At 39.9% G+C, this 16615-nt stretch overlaps 1 protein-coding gene across 6 annotated transcripts in view; it reads right to left on the reverse strand.

The window, feature by feature from the left end:
* The window catches only part of TTC28 (tetratricopeptide repeat domain 28), a 603016-nt gene that overhangs the window by 315659 nt on the left and 270742 nt on the right, over nt 1–16615 (reverse strand). Inside the window, exon 1 of one of the 6 annotated variants that reach the window (XM_079151222.1) lies at nt 3379–3399. The exons of the other annotated variants lie outside the window; for them this stretch is intronic. The gene's annotated coding sequence lies outside the window, so the exon portion shown is untranslated. Of the gene's footprint in view, nt 1–3378; nt 3400–16615 lie in introns of those variants that run through there. 6 annotated transcript variants of the gene reach the window in all.

Below are 16615 nucleotides of genomic sequence, written 5' to 3' on the forward strand. Positions count from 1 at the left end.
CTGCACATATGTCATCAACTGATTTACAGCAAGGTACCAAGACCATTCACTGGAGAAAGGACAGGCTTTTCAACAGAGAGTACTGCAGAAACCAGAGAGTCACATGCAAAAGGTGCAGCTGAACATTTACCTTATACCAGATGTCAAAATCCACTCATAATTGATCAAAGACCAAATGTGAGATCTATTCATAAAATGATAAATCTCTTATGAGAAAATACAAGAGAAAAGCTTCACAACCCTGGATTTGGCAATGATTTCTTGGATATGATACCAAAAGCACAGGTAACAAAAAGGAAAAAAAAAATAAGTTGGACTTCATCAAACTAAAAGCCTTTGAACATATAAAGACACTTCCAGAGAGTGAAAAAATAATACACAGAATGGGACAAAATATTTGCAAATCTTATATCTGATTAAGGATTAATATCCAGCATACATCTTTGGAAATCCTATAATTCAACAACAAAAGAAATAAACAATGCATTTTAAAAATGGACAAAGAATTTAACAGACATTTCTCCAAACAAGGCACACAGGTGACAAGCACATGAAAAGATGCTCAATGTCAGTAGTCATTTGGAAAATGCAAATAAAACCACATGAGATACCACTTCACATCACTAGGGTACTAGGGGCGCAACAAGTCTTGGCAAGGACGTGGAGACACTGGAACTGCCAGACACTGAAGGTAGAAATGCAAAACAGTGCAGCCACCACAGAAAAGTTTGGTGGTTCCTCAAAAAGTTAAACATAGAGCCAGATGTGGTGGTGCATGCTGTGATCCCAGGAGCTTAGGAGAGTGAGGAAGGAGGATCTCAAGTTCAAAGCCAGCCTCAGCAACTTAGTTAGGCCCCTAAGCAACTCAGTGAGACCCTGTCTCAAAATAAAAGGCTGGGGATGTGGCTCAGTAGTAAAGCATCCCTGGGTTCAATCCCCAGTACAACAAAAAAATATAATCATAGAAATAACATATGACCCAATAATTCCACTTCTAGTTATATATCCCAAAAAACTGGAAGCATGGACTCAAGCTGATACTTGCATGCTGATACTCACAGTAGTATTATTCATAATAATCAACAAAAATATAAACAAGCAAGTGTCTGTCAACAGATGAGTGGCTACAGATAACTATAGAGAGATATCTATATATCTAAAAGGGACTATTATTCAGTCATAAAAAGAATGGAATTCTGATACCTGCTACAACATGGAGGAACCTTGAAAACATGCTAACCGACATAAGATAGACACGAAGGACAAGTATTGTATGATCTTATTTATATGAGGTACCTTCAATGATAAATTCAGAAGGACAGAAAGTAAAGTAGGGGTTATCAGGGACTAGTGAAAGAATCAGTGCATAATGGGTTAGGCTTTTCTGTTTGGGGTGATGGGAGGTATTTGCACAGTTAAGAATATACTTATGAATCTACTTCATGCTTGTGAATCACATACTTAGAAGTGGTTAAAATAGTAAATTGTATATATTTTATCACATTTTTAAAAGGTTAAAAGGCAAATTTATGATGCATGTCTTTTACCACAATAAATAAATAAACAAGCAGATAGAATTGACAAGTGACTCATAGAATCTACCTTATGTAATTAATATATACTAACATATCTTAATCATCTTTAAGGATAAAGAATAAGTAATTTCCTATCACAAACACGAGAACAAGTAATTTTTAAAAAACCAGGATCCTTAAATAACCTAAAAGTAATTGCTGTTGCAGAAAGTAATAATTATTGCTAATATTTACTGAATACCTCCACTGTGCCACTATTCTCACATAAACTCCACAAGAACACTGTGCTATGTATTATTATACTCACTATACTTTATTATACTTTACAAATAAGAAAAGGGTGATCTACAGAGCTCAAAACTCTACTGGTCCTTATTTAAATAAGCATTATGGAGAAAAAGAAATCTTAAAAAATAAACTGAAGATAATGTCTTTACAAAAGTATTTTCCCCTTTTGGACATGGAATTATTACTGAAAGCTTTCTTTTAATATCGATTCCACTGGCACGATTAAGCTTAAGTTGACTTTGCATGTATTTTTTGTGACCAACTCTAATGTATCTTGATAGTTATATCTACACAACACTTAATTTAGAAACAAAAGACAGGGCTGAGGAGGGTTTCATTTCCAGCACCTCAAAATAAACAAACAAAAGAGGAATAGGAAGGAAGCTGATAATTTGTCAAGCATGTGTGTGCCACATACGTGCGGGGCATTTGACACACTGTACCTAATTTAATCTACTCTCAACAATTTGTGAGGTAGGGATTATTATTCCCATTTTACTGATTAAAAAAATACAGTGATCCTAAATATGCCTACTTACTGCTTTCAGATTCTGATAAATATTCTATTCAAGTGGAAGCCAATTAATTCTAATTCCCCAGGGAGTCAAAAAAAAAAAAAAAAAAAATAGTAGTTGCTGCCAAAAGCTGTCCCAGATCCTGGAAGGAGACAGTCTGACAGCTGCCCCAGCATGCTGCGCGGCTGCATATTCAAAAGCCCAACAGCAGAGCTCACTCGCAAACACGCTGCTCAGGGCTGATCACCCTGCTCACCGCGGAGTCCAGGGGAGCGGATGGGAGGCCTTCTGCTTCAGCACCAGCCCAGGGCAGCGGGAAAGCCAGCCAAACAGGGATGGCCCCCAGCCACAGGAAACGGAGCACGCTGCCCTCCCCAGTCTGGGGACAAAGAATGGAGTCCAAGGCACCTTCTGGAGCTTTGGAAAAGGAAAAGCTCTGGAACCTTAAGAGTGAGTGCAAAACCTATATGATGAATTTTCAGTAAATATTTTACAAGTGATTGTATTTAGATTTTCCCTCTTGACTAACTTCCTCTTATTAACATTTATACATGCTTGGTGTTTTTTGAAAAATAAACCAAAACCCTTCTCTCTAGCTCCCACTCCAGCTTCCTTTCTTCCCCAGTCTCAGAGCTCATCTTTCTGTTTTCAACAGGACGTGCCCTTCCTGGAGGGGCGCGGTGTTACAGTCCAATACAGGCACACCACGGGCGAGCTCCCTACTGCACCCGCCTCTTGCTTCTCACTCTGCACACCGACTTCCCTATCCCTACAAATGCCTTGGTCACAGGCACTGTTACCTACGCCATGGGGGCCTGGACATGCTCTGAGAAACGCTAAGGGCTCTGAAATAGAGTTGGCTGTATATTTTCTGGGATAGCCATATAATCTGTGGGGGCAATAAAAAATAAAAAAATTTGGGTCTCTTATTTTTAAAAGTACAAAAAAGAGCTTTTTCCCTTTTTTGTGTGTGTTCTCTCAACAAGTTATGTTGTTGGTTTTTCATTTTATTTGTTACTTAATATTGTGCAGACTCTCACAGTGTACAGTGTCCACCATCACAGTGCAGAGTGTCCACCAATCCTACTGCTCTTGTGTCCACACAGGAGCCCTGCGGGGGGTTGGGTGGCACCAGTCCCTGGACAGAAGCAGGGCAGTGGTCAGCTGAGATCCTGTAGCAATGAATAGGAGAAAAGCTGGTTCATGTTCCAAGCACATCTTTACTGTTCCGTCTGACTTCACTTACAAAATACAAATTCAAAGATAAAATGATGGCAACAACACAGCATGCAATTCTCAGCACAGGCACTGGCATTACAGGCCAGTGGTTGAGCCCTTGCTTAGCATGGGAGAGGCCCTGGGTTCTGTCTCAACACAAAAGAAAGAAAGGGAGTGTGGGGAGGCGGGGAGAAGGATGGGAGGGAGGGAAGGAGGGAGGGAGGGAGGGAGGGAGGGAGGAAGGAAGGAAGGAAGGAAGGTTAAGGGGGGGGGGGGGGAGAAAAGAAAAAGAAAACAGCCAAGGACAGAATTCCTTCTAAGTGTGATGCACCCAGGAAGCTGGCCCTTTCTATGCTGCCTAGAATCATAAAAATATCTGCATAAAAATCAGAGTCCACAAAATCATTCCAATTTCATTTTAGCCTCACAATAAACCTATAAACACATATGAATAAGTATCCCCATTTTACAGATGGAAAAACTAAGAAAACTGAAAGATGGCCCCTAAGGCATGGAAGGGCGTGCTAAGCCCAGCTCCCGACTTTCCACTGCAACATACTTCCCAAGTGACTCGTAAAGCAACCTTTGTCTACATGAGTCACTGGTATAGTCATTAGGGGGAAATTACTTCTATCAAATTTCTGTCAATTCCAGTCAGATTTTTTTTTAAACTCAATTGAATTTTTTACAGTCCAAAATTCCAAGGACCTTATACCATCAAGTAGTCGAAGAGAAGAAATAGGTGAAAGTAACTGGCCCCACCACCCATCCAACAGCACCAGTGTGGGCACCCCATCACCAGGGCTCAGTCACAAAGGACTCCAGAGCCGGAGGTGAGGCCCCACTGGGATGCAACATGAGATCCAATTCCTTGGTTTAACTGGAGAAAGTTCATCAGAATGCCAGGCAGATGGTTAAAAACGAGATGGGACATTTTTTAGTAAGGAGACACCAAAAGCAAGAAGGGAACTGTTTTCTTCCCCATGGGTCTTCTTTACCCTTATTCCACATATTTTCTATAATTCAATCTTTCCAGATAGTGAAATTGTTGCTACCTTGCTGTGTTCTGATAAAGTACCTTTTTTGAGAATTAAATTCTCCTTTCAATTTCCTAATTCAGTCATTCACAATTCTCCCCTAAAAGCAAAAACACAGTATTTTTTGGTTGAACTAATATGCATCTGTTACAACCACTCACAGTGTCAACCCTTCACACTGGTTGATCACCCAGAAAATATCCAAGGAAAAGGAAGTGCAACTGCATGTTAGATCCAAATAGCACAATCTCTCAGCTCACTAGAGCAGAATCTTCTCTAATACACTGGTCACAGGCTGTATTACCAGCTCTTTTTATCCTATCTCTAGGTAGAAAAGCCATAATTTAAACTGACAGCATTACTTGTCATGAAGTCTGTGGGTTTACAATTTCTAAATGTCAGTTTGAACTTCTGACTAGTTCCTTAGAGCACTACTGTTTGTTTCTAAATGAGGACACTTGTCAGCTCTGCATACATAAAAGCAGTTAATCAGCAATTTGCAGTGCAGCACAAGAGGAATGGGCTGGTATGCTAATAGTGGTCCTGCAAAGCACCCCCAATTAGGAAAGAAAGTCTTGTCCTGAGCCAATAATATACTCATAGATCACAAAACTCATTCTTCTACTCAGCAGATGAAATATTTCATGCCAAGGAACTTATTATTTTGAAGTAATTGTTCGCATTCAGCGTAAGGTATCCATGGTCTGCTGGCCCATCACAGAGCAACCACAGGCAGAGTGAATGAGGACCGCCATGATCCCTGACCCTCCTGGCTTGTGGCTTCCATTCAGTTCCCAATGGGCTCCTATTATTGATTCTGTCCTTGTTTACTCTCCAGCTTCTCCCGGTTCTATGCAGTGATCACATCTCCTACCTTCTGCTCCGTAATGAAAGTAGGATGGAATCTTACCTGAGAAGTAAACTATTTCTCCAATCTCTTTTGTTATACAGTTTAATAATAATAATAACTTAAACACATGACAAAATTAATGCCTAAGAAATCAATACTAATAATTCATAATCACATTATTTAATTAATAACACTCCACTGCAAGGGAAAAATAGTTTGGCCTAATTTTTATCTAATAATCGGTTTGAGACTTTGGAATGAATTCTAGACTATGGATTGGAATGACTAACATTAAATAGTAAGTAAAGGAAAAGAAGTTGAAAAAGCTTTTAAAGAAAATCTGTTCCATTACCCCTAGTGGCTATTTTAGGCATCATATCAGAATCATATCAGGGAAGAAAAACTGTTTGACTCTAGTCATGTACCTCACTTGTTTACATAACAGCCTTTGTGACGGCTTCTCACATGTGGAAATTGATCAGGCACATTGGTTTAGTGAATGGGTCAAGGAAAAGAGCTACCCAGCCAGAATCCAAGAGACATATTTTACTGGAGTTAGAAAACAAGTGCTTCAGGGCTGGGGATGTAGCTCAGTTGGTAGAGTGCCTGCCTCGCAAGCACAAGGCCCTGGGTTAAACCCCCAGCACTGAAAAAAAAAAAAAAAAAAAAAAAAAAGAAGAAGAAGAAAACAAGTGCTTCTGTATACACTCATAGTTTTCTTAGTGCCTAAGACATTTGGTGGGGCAGACATTTGGTCTGGACCCAAGAGCAATAACCTGCTTGTCAGGAAACAAGTAGTAAATATGTAGGCAGATATCCAGGAACAGAATCCAGCTCCTGGTAAGGTCAAGTGCCACCTGCCAACTGTCCAGCAGGAGCCCATCAGTAACCAGAGAAGCTGTGTTTACAGATTACAATAGGCTAGTGGGCATCATTCAACACAGAGGAAAATTCCAAGACACTGGAAACTCTTCATGTCAGGCTTAGATGTCTTTTGTTCTTTTTTAAGTTGTAGATGGACACAATAAATTATTTATTTATTTGTATGTGATGCTGAGGATCAAACCCAGTGCCTCACATGGCAAGGTAGCACTCCATCACTGAGCCACAACCCCAGCCCTAAATGTCCTTTCATGATACTATCTGGTCCAGGGAATGAGTGGTTGGGTCAGGGCAGAGGACTCTAACCTGTATGAGTGTGCTCAGGCAGCCCCCATTCTGAGCAACACACAGGATATGGAAGAGATGCCACACACCTTAAGATCATCTGCTATAAACCTCTCCTCCCTTCCCTATTTGCTAAAAAGAAAATCAAGGCTCAGAAGTCATTGGCCCAAGATGACATGGAGCTAGCAGAGTTGGGTCTGATTCTAAAACATCTGATTCCCAGGCAGTTGGGGGTGCAGCTTAGTGGCAGAGCACTTGACTAACATGCATGAGGCTCTGGGTTCAATCCCTAGCAAAACAAACAAACAAACAAATCTGATTCCTAATCTAAAACATGTAAGTCTTTCCTCTCTCTCCCTCCCTTCCTTCTTCTTCATCGTCATCAAACAAAATCTTAACCAAAGTCCAATATATAAAACAGATTTAAAATGGCCTGCTTAAATGCAAACTGAGAAGGAAGAAAAAGCACATGTTCTAGAATCCTGCCCACTTAACTGAGCCTACAGTCTCTGGGATCCTAAGCAGAAGACCTACTTCCTTGATATTCTGCAATAAGACTAGCTTCAAGGGCTGGGGTTGTGGCTCAGTGGTAGAGCGCTTGCCTAGCACGTGTGAGGCACTGGGTTTGACTCTCAGCACCACATGGAAATAAATTAAAAATAATAATAATAATAAAGTCCCATTGCCAACTAAAAAATGTTTAAAAAAAAAAAAAGACTAGCTTCAAATAATAATTTAGATCATGTTATTTTTACATAAAATTAATATTTTCTAAAACAATATATGTCAGGTGGTAGTGCTTTTTAAAAAGTTTTTTTCTTTGTTTGGTTTTCCTGTTTGTTTTCAAATGAAGTCCAACATTCTCAAAGCTAGGTACAAGGGTACCCTGCTCACTGAGACATCAATATTTCAGTCCAAAACACATACGCATTAGTTGTCTTTCAAAACCATCAATACAAATGAACAACTCTGGTGTGATAGATTTATTCAACAGATATTCAAAATTAGGAACTGAGGCCATGAACAATGGGTAGAAAAGAAGCACACGTATCATTCCTAACAGTTTAGCTACCAGAAAAAAGGCACATGAACCTGAAAACACAGAAGCAAGCTTTGGGAAATTATTTGTAGCAGAAAACATACATGAGATTAGCACACACAAACATAAGCCATCCATCTTATTCCCTTGGGTGACTCTTTTCATTAGTGCTAATGGGCTCAGGGCCTCTGTTTAGAGGCCGTTTCTGCAAATGTTCGAAGAACACAAATCTTGTTCTCTTTGGTGAAGTCCATTCTTGTAAACAAGAAAAGAATGAAATCTATGTATTGATATTAACATGTGTACATGCATATTTGTCTGTTTTACTTCCAATCACTTCTCCTTTTAATTTGAATTTATTAGTCTATTAGAAACTATTGCCAAACCTTAGTGAATGACATAACACAGAAGCAAAGCCCAAATTAGATACCATGCACATTTTGAATTAAACCTCTTTTCATCAGGATTAAGGAAAAAAAAAAAAGAAATTATGTGTAAAAAGGAAGCAGTATTGAATGACACTTACCCCAAGTGGCTTAAAGCAGTAACACAAAATATGGCACATGTCAATCAAATATTTATTAAACACCTATTTGCACATGGCTAAGTGCTAAATACTGTGTAAAACCAACCCAAAAGGAAAGCTTGTGTCACAGCAGCAGCTGTTAATTCAACAACTTCTTCTCTTTTCCTTTACATGTATACATATTGAAACACCATTCCTAACTACCCTTTCTTGAGTACTGTCTTCTGCTATTTTCCTCTGTCATTTACTAAATTCATTTAAGTGTGTAGAAAAATAATGCTAAATTTCATCCAGGAATGCTGTGAAGCTGATAAAGAATCCCATGAAATATTATGCAGTACTAAGATGTCTATAGCCCTATGACTCTGCTCCAAAAGACAAACCAAATCTAATCACAATGTATTTTCTTCTCAACAGTTTTTCTCTTAAAACACCCACTGCTACCTTCCTCTTCCTCCTCTCCATCACCCACTGTTAAAACATTTTCTTACCTAGTGCGGTCTGGCCACTGGGATACAAAGATGAATGAGTCATGATCCCTGTCCTATCTTCTTAGACAATAGCTTAGGAAAGACAGATACGCAGATATTCACAATAAAATGTTGTAAGTACTCAGTAGAGGTCTATCTACAGAGCCCTGGGGACACAAAGGAGGGGGCAGTGAAACTGGGCCCTGGGCAGCTCCTCCCACTCTTCACTGGGGTAAGAATAGCCCAGCAGAGGGAAGAGCTGTGGAAAAGCTGGGGCAGGAGAGCCAAGGGCATGGTGCTAGGACAGAGAGCAATGCCACTAGGCTAAGACAGGAGGCAGGGGACAAGCTGTGACAGATGGTCTAGGACAATGAAACTAGGGCCAGATTACTAAGGGTCTGGTTTGCTCCTCCAGATAGTTTAGTCTTTAACTGTTCTTCTTCTGTTTTTACAGTGCTAAACAACATCACAGTAAAGTACAAGGGCCCAATCAGGAAATCCTCCAATTTTTTACAAAGGCACAAAAAGCAAATGCAATGGGAAAAGGAAAGACTTTTCAACAAAGGGTGCTGGAACCATTTGATGTTCGTATGTCTGATAATGAGGAGGAGGAGGAGGAAAAAGAAGAGGAGGAGGAAGAGGACAGGAAGGAAGAAAAACATGGATCTACATCTCACACCAAATACAAAAATCAAATAAACGTTGACCATAGACCTCAAATATAAAACCTAAGGTATAAAACTTCTAGAAGAAAGTGGGAGAAAATTTTGGTGACTTTGAGACAGGCAAAGATTTTTTATGTATGATACCAAAAGCATGTTCTATAGAATAACAAATTGATAAATTAGACTTCATATTAAAAACTGCTTCAAATTCACAATTTCAGATTCACGACTGTTTCTTTAAAGACCATTAGGAGCCAGGCATGGTGACATACACCTGTAATCCCAGCTACTCTGGAGGTGGAGGCAAGAGGCCCACGTCAATCAGCCTGGGAGATTTAGAGAGACCCCCCCCATCTCAAAATTTTAAAAAATTTTAAAGTGTTGGGGATGTAGCTCAGCAGTCAAGTTCCCCTGGGTTCAATCTCCAGTACCAGGGGGCAAAAAACAACAACAAACCAAGAATTTGGAGAATAAAAAGACACAGACTGAAAGAAAATCTTTACCAAGCATATATTCACAAAGCATGTATCAAACATAGGACTTCTGGGTATAAAGAGTTCTCAATAGTCAAAAATTAGAAAATAAACAATCCAATGAAAAAAATTAGCAAAAGAGAGATGTCACCAAAAAAGATATATGGATAACAAAGAAGCACATGACAAGAAGCTCAATATCATTAGTCACTAGAAACATACAAATTTAAAATCATAATGTGCTACCACTACACAACTATGAAAAAGACTAAAATTAAGGACTGACCAAACCTACCAAGTGTTGGCGAGGTTATGCAGAAACCACAACTCACAAATTCCAAGAGGGAATGTGAAATGATACAACCATTTTAAAAAGGGTTTAACAGTTGCCTTAAAAAATTATAAATATACCTACCATATAACCCAGCCATTCTATTCCTTGATTTTTACCCATGAGAAAAGGACAATCCAGGCAAAGGCCCATATACAAGAACCTGCAGTCTTGTCTGTAAGAGCCAAACCCTGGAAACAGTCCAAATGTTCAGGATGAGGGGGATGGATTGTGTTGTCTCTTATGCGGTAGAATACTAATGGCAATAAAAAGGAATGAACTATAGATAAATAACTACATGGAGAAATCCCAAAATAATTATGCTGGGTGACAGAGGCCAGACACAATAATTCAATATAAAAATCTGGAAATCCAGTGAAACAAAGGAGACTGGTTGTTGTCTGGGTAGGGTGCTGTAAGAAAGGAAGGACAATAAGGGGCACCAGGAAACCTTCTTGGAGGGTTGGAGTGCTCACTAGCTTGACTATGATGACCTTTTCATCAGTGTACACAGGAGTCAAAACTTAGCAAATTGTACACTTCAGGTACATACAGCTTATTATATGTCAATTATATCTCAACAGATCTTTTAAAAAACACAAAAGGGGACCAGGTGTGGTGGTGCATACCTGTAATCCCAGTGACGGCAACTCAGGAGGTTGAGGCAGGAGAATCTCGAGTTCAAAGTCAGTCTCAGCAACTTAGTTAGGCACTTAGCAATTCAGTAAGACCCTGTCTCTAAATAAAATACATGAAAGGGCTGGGGATGTGGCTCAGTGGTTAAGGACCCCTGGGTTCAATCCCAGTATGAAAAAAAAAAAAAAAAAAAACAAAAAAACACAACAGTTTGTCCCCCCAATTTCATTCTTCTTTGTAAGAGAACTGAATATGTGAAATAGTGCAACAAAGACACTGTCTGAGGTTTGCATTTTTAGGTATTTTTCCACATTTACGATGTTATGTATGTATGACAAAGTGAATAAAGCAAACAAGGATGGAAAATGCAACTTAGTAGAGGTCACACTTTTCAGATACCCTCATAAGAAACCCAATATCTATGAAATAGCCACTTGGCATATTTTGTCTTCTGTTCAACTTATTTTTTCCATGATCACAAAAGCTTCACAATACATGGTGGTTTTTTTTTTTTTTTTTTTAATCACATAAGGGAGTTTATTAAGCAAACAGAGTGTCTCCCTGCAGGGTAAGAGAGGAAAAGAAAGGGAAAGAGAAAGGGCGCACACTAGAGAGAGTGTGAAAAGCGAGGAGGAGAAAGTAAGCAAGTATGTAGGAGAGAAAAAAAAAAGTACATAGTAGTTTTATTTTAAAATTTACCACCATGATAGAAGACTCCAAAGAATGTTTCTCTCGCATCATGGTAACCAGGATGCTGTGATATCACTGTGAAATCACATTTGAGTATGTGCACTACAACATGTAAATACTCGTCTAGTGAGATGTGTTAAACTCATAGAACAGTGGGTGGTGCTGAAAAATGTGCAAAAACACTTAAAAGAGTGTGAAGACTTTAAAATGTTTACCAACATGCATTTCAAGACTTCAGGAAAATATACTTGCAAAATAAATACCCTCCATACTTCAGCTTTCCACCTACGTGTCCGAGCTAGATGCAGGCACTCGAAGTTCTTTTCTCAAGCTACAATGGTAGTTGGTTCACTTTAGATCTGACTAAAGAGCTAAAAGACTTTTAGCTGGCTTTGCAATGAGTTAATACTTACAGCATCCATTGCTTTTTTGTCTGTCCTAACCCACTCTTCACAAAAACAAACAAACAAACAAAAAAAACCCCACAAAACCTTTTTATAAAATTCATATTTGAAAAGCTAATAAAAGAGACTCTAGTATTTATACTTTAGAGAAAATATGAAGATGCAAGACTAGAAATGATCCAAGGTGACTAGCAAGACATCTGGCTCCATCTCCATTCCAGATGGCTTATCAGGGGTGACAGACAGCAAGGCTACAGGACTCACATCCAGGACACAAATAGGGCTATATTTAAAGTGCCTGTAAATACACTGTGAGTTCCTGGGGTTTGCACTGTTGCTGTTTTTGTTTTAGCAGGACTCTCTGTTTGGGGGATGACTCCCACAGCACAATAAGTGACTCAGATGTGTCACCAATGAAGCTGAGTTGGTGAACCTTTAGACAGGTGGTGGGAGATCCAAGGAGGATCATGAAGGTACGTGCACTACAGAAATCTTTGAAAAAAGATTATTGCTCTGTGTGATCAGTTGTAACAAGTACTATAATTAGATTAGTAACAGAGCATTCAAAAGAGAAGATGGGGTGTTGAAGTAGAAAGACTCCTTTCTTCACACAGTCCATGTACTTCAGAGAATTAGTAATGTTTTAAAAATGAAGAACCAGCAGGTTCTTCAAAGATTCATGCTTAATTTAAAATATCTTTCATCAGCTTTAAAAGAAATGTCAACACTACTAGCTAGCTCATCTCCTTTTCCTGAGTGTAATAAAGATTTACAGAAGTAAACAAGATCTAGAGAACAAGCTGAATTTGGATTTTAGCAATGAGATAGAACTCCTTCTCCTTAAGGGATTCACAAGGCACAGTGAAAATTTTTATCTATAAAAAGCTTAAGGGATAAATGCTAAAAGAAAAATACACACATAAGAATAAAGGAACTGTATAGTAGACATGGGATGAAATCGCAGAAATGCTGCAATTTACCTTCAGGCTGAATTCTACCTGTAAATCAAAAGGTACCCATTTTATGCTGACTGTGTAGTTTGCCATCTTCACCCTCCACCTCCACCCCCTGCCTTAGCAGTTCCCTCTGCACCCAGCTGTCCATGAACAGCTGGGCTCTAGTGCCCCCTGTTTGGGCTCCGCCCAGGTGAGGCACTCAGAGAGATCAGAAAGCAAGGGAAGGGAGGAGTCAGAGATTCCCCATCTCTCCCACCACCCCAGCTCGTCCTCCTCCCTGCGATGTCTTCAGTAGCTTCCCTCGATCACAAAACTCTTCCACAAGCTCTCATCAGGCTTCCGTGACACTATTTCCCCCTCTTCTCCTCACCTGGGGAGGTGGTGCCAGCTTCCCAGTGATGCTGGTCCTAGGTGGCTTGTCATCTTTTGTCAGCTTGCTTAACCCTCCTTGGACCTCTGTAAACAACAGCCTCGTTATATGCTCTTCAGTAGAACCTGACTTCCTAAATACTGCATTTCTTTAAAACAAGATAAACCTATTCTGTGAGATAAATGAAGAATTTACATAAAGACTAAACTGTATATTATCCAATCTTACCCTCTCTGCCATCTGAACATTCACCACGATACCAGTGACAGAATATATACCAATCTGCACATATCACTGCATTTGTAATTATATACTTACCCAAAGGCTTCCCTGAATAAAACTGAAAGTCTTATCTCAAAAGAGAATCATCTCTGGTTTCTTGATAAGTAAATAACAGAAAACATGTAATATGTGATGATTGAGATGTTAAATCCAAGGAACATTCAGAATAGTGCCAGTGTGTGTGACTACTACATCCAACAAGAAGGAATCATTTATAGAAAAAAGTTCCAGAACATAAGGAACTCAGTTTCTCATTTCAGTTCCTGCATCTTCATTTCTCCTCCACCAAAACCAAAACCATGGATGTTTCAAGATCTTATAATATAGTTATTGATTGACCTCTGTTCAATCGTAGTAAGTGGGAAAGAGTATCCAGAGCACTAGAAGGTGAAAGGCCCCCAGTTGGACCATTTAGGTCTCAGGTTATCAGTTGTTAGATATAGAACCTAAATAATGATGGCACCAAAATTTTGAACTCTGTCAAATACCAGTCCAAGAAAACTGGGAAGGAAATTCTATTATAATTAAATAATGTTTCTAAAGTAAGCAAGAATGATTTTTTCTTTAGATTTTTTTTTTTAGATTTCTTTAGATTTTTTCTTTAGACTTCACCACCACTTGTTTGGATAATTCAAATTAAAACCAGAACACATCAAGGCCCATTTCACAGAAAAAGTCATTTAGATTTAGATGGAGAAGTGATACAGTCAAGGTTTACAAAACTCATGCAAAGAGCTAGTTGATCTGAACCTTATCACAACTAACTCTTGGAGGCACAAAGAGGTATGGCTTCTTAAAAGGCAGTGACTAAATTGGGGAGGAAATTAAGACTATGGACTCTGAATTACCATTGTATGGAGGGGTCTGTGTTTTTCTAATACATTTGAGGGCTCCTTGATTACTCCAGAAGGATTTCCCAGTGTCCAGAATCCTGAGGGTAAATAATAATTCAGACAACCACTCCTCCATCTTTGGCATTTTCTTATCTCTGAGAACAGGAAGGAAGAAGACGTTAATCTGGACTCAAAATGGGAAATATATCATCAACATAATTAAATACTGGTCAACATTCTTCACTGAGCTTCTCTTACCTGGTATTGCCCCAGACTACAAGTAAGCAAACATTCAAAATAACAATTCTCCTAAATCATGTGATTCTGTGTGTGTGTGTGTGTGTGTGTGTGTGTGTGGGTGTGAGAGCGAGGGAGAGGGAGAGAGAGAGAGGGAGAGAGAGAGAGAGAGAGAGAGAGAGAATGGGCTGGGGTTGGAGGATGAGGTACTATGGTTTGGATATGATTTGCCTCTGCCAAAACTCACAGTGAAATGCAATTCCAGTGCAATGGTATTGACAAGGGATGGGACCTTTAAGGGACACTTGGATTGTGAGGTAGAGCCCTCATGAATGGATAGGCATTTCTTGCAGGACAAAGGTAGTTATTATAAGACAGGGCTTTCTCCTCCTCTGTCCCCATACAGGCACCCACTTACCCTTCCGCTTTTCTGCCACGCACACAATAGCACAGGGCTTTCACCAGAAACTGAGCAGATGCTGGCACTATACTCCTAGACTTCCAGAGCTATCAACTACTAAACCTCTTTTCTTTATAAAAATTACTAGCCTTGACTCTTCTGTTACAGTAACAAAAAAAAAACTGACTAAGAAAGAAGGGGAAGACTAAAAGAAGATGAGCAGAGGGGCAGGGTGGCAGAGAGAATAGAAAGAAAAAGGGAAGGCAGAGAAGGGAAAAGCAGAGAGGAAGGAAGTAGAGAAAGGTGGAGATGTCAGAGAAGGAAAGAAACAGCAATAGAAACAGACCGCAGAGAGACACAGAGACGTGTGGATCAAAGGAACACTGAGGGGTTAGGTGGGTAGCTCAGTGGCAGAACCTGCCTGGCATGCAAGAGGCCCAGTACCACAAACAAGAAAAAAGAAACATAGAGACAGAACTAGAGAGTGCAGGGCAAGTAAGAAAGTGAAGCAATACCAGCAAGTCTTGCTCTTCCGGGACCAGGAGCAGCAGCATTGCGTGAGAGACTGTTAGGCGGTGAAGGCCCAGGCCTGGGCCCAGGTCTGATCAATCAGAAGCTCCTTTTAAGACCATCCCCAGGGGATTCAGGAGCACTTTAAAGTCTGAGAAGCACTGACACTCGGCTAACTCAAGGTCATTTTAACTGTCATCAAAGCAGTGAAAGTGATGCTCCTGTATGCAAAGTCATGAGGTTCCAACACTTAGAAACCCAGGACATGGCTTCCACCTCGGGACAGGAAGCAAACAAGCTTGTACGAATCCCACCTAACCATCCTGGCCACCAGTTTATGTTGTCGTTGTTTTGCTTTTTCACAGTGGGTTTATATGCAAGGAGTTAATAATATAAACATTTTTCTCCATATGAATTTCAAGAGTTCAGGAAAACCAAGACTGACAAATGACAGATTTAATCAGGTGACTGAATTGATCATGCACTGTTGGAAAATCTCTGAGCACTTGCTACTAAAAACATCTAATTTCCTTTTTCAGAAAATTTAAGATGTAGCACCCATCTATGATGACATATGTATTTAAGATGTTCTACATTTCAGATACAGAGTCAATATATAGTAATCTTGCTACAGGATGTTTTTATTAAACAGCCAGCACGTAATTAGGATTTTCAGTGTAAAATTACTGCTGCTCTGAAACTCCAGCATTTCTCTCAGCCACATGGCACGTTTCTCCTCCCTTCAGACCCAGCCATGTTCCCTGAGCCCTCCACCAGCTGCCACTTTACCTCCCCATGTCTCTATTGTTCAAAGTTTGTCCCATCAGTCTTTAAAAACTGGAAAGACGTGCAAGATGCTGATGCTACTTTCTCCAAGATCATGTTCTGTGTTCTGTACACAGGGTAGCCATAGCTACTCCTAATGGGAAGGCCAGGCCAGGGACTCTGCCCGATGCTGATGTGAAGCTTTTCCCTCTCCTTCCCCTTCTCACCTCCCTGTCAGTCAATCCCAGGGGCCCAGATAGGAAGCATCTAAAGAGAGAAAAGCAACCAGATTTGTACTATTAGGGCACAAACATGAATAGGAGAACTGGGCTGTAAACCACAAACTGATGGACCAAATGGCCCTGGACAGACCATTTCCCAACCCAGGAATGCTTCCATCAGAAAAAGGTGTGTTAGC

Source organism: Sciurus vulgaris, assembly GCF_902686455.1.
Source record: "Sciurus vulgaris genome assembly, chromosome: 8".
NCBI lineage: Eukaryota > Metazoa > Chordata > Mammalia > Rodentia > Sciuridae > Sciurus > Sciurus vulgaris.